The sequence below is a fragment of the Myotis davidii genome, unplaced genomic scaffold, assembly GCF_000327345.1.
Source record: "Myotis davidii unplaced genomic scaffold, ASM32734v1 scaffold2091, whole genome shotgun sequence".
Classification (NCBI taxonomy): Eukaryota; Metazoa; Chordata; class Mammalia; order Chiroptera; family Vespertilionidae; genus Myotis; species Myotis davidii.
Window position 1 is genome coordinate 176,489 of NW_006282603.1, and position 954 is coordinate 177,442.

Here is a 954-nt window from a genome sequence, read left to right on the forward strand (position 1 = left end):
AACTAACTATTGGGGCGCCCGTGTTGGGAGTTTTTTTAATTACTCAAAAAGAAGAGCTTTAGGCTCTACAGAAAGAGAGCAGGTGTCACTCACCCCGCGCACACTCACAGCTGGCGTTTTCCAACACCTGGAGAGCTTTGTCCCCTCCATCTCTGTCTGCCTTCGCTTCCCCTCTCCCTGGCAGAGTCTAACTTCCTGTCGTCTCTTCCTTTACCTAAACACGCAGTCCGTGTTCACGGGGTTGAACAAAAGCCCTGGACCCGGAAGCGCTGAGGCTTTAACCCGGGGGGCTGCAGAAGCTGTCCTGCGTCCGGCCCGCCTGCCCACCGGTGAGCAGATGCCCGGCCACACCCGGGGCGCTGCTGGTACTGGGTGCTGCCCCCAGCGCTCCGGGGGCAAGTACAGTCCCTGTGTTTGATGGGAGCTCAGGTCTTTAGGGGGTGATTTTTTTCTTTTAACATGTTTTTATTGATCTCAGAGAGGAAGGGAGAGGGAGAGAGAGAGAAACATCCATGATGAGAGAGAATCATGGATCGGCTGCCTCTTGCACACCCCCCTCTGGGGATCGAGCCTCCAGTCCGTGCCTGTGCCCTGACTGGAATCGAACCCGGGACCCTTCAGTCCTCAGGCCGATTCTCTATCCACTGAGCCACGCCAGCCATGGCTTTAGTGGGTGATCTTTACTGCGGTGTCTAATTCTGCGGGGGGATTTCCCAAAAGCCCAAATCCTGTGAGCCAACGTCCCAGGAAGAGCGAAGGCGCCTTTGCAGTGGGAGGTTTAATAAGAAGGAGCCGTCCACTCAGGCGGTCTGGTCGCACACTGAGAGCCTCTGGGTTTTCAGGGGAATACGTGTTTTTTAAAAGCCCCACTTTTACAGATAATGGGAAGCGCGATCGATCTGACGCCGCGTCTCAGGAAGGGGTTCGCGTCTCCCTCGTGGCGCTGTGCTGTCG

General features: G+C 56.2%; 1 protein-coding gene across 5 annotated transcripts in view; it reads left to right on the plus strand.

Annotated features, from left to right (window-relative positions):
* Nucleotides 1–954, plus strand: part of MTHFS (5,10-methenyltetrahydrofolate synthetase (5-formyltetrahydrofolate cyclo-ligase)) — an 88,478-nt gene that overhangs the window by 66,888 nt on the left and 20,636 nt on the right. The window lies entirely within an intron of this gene.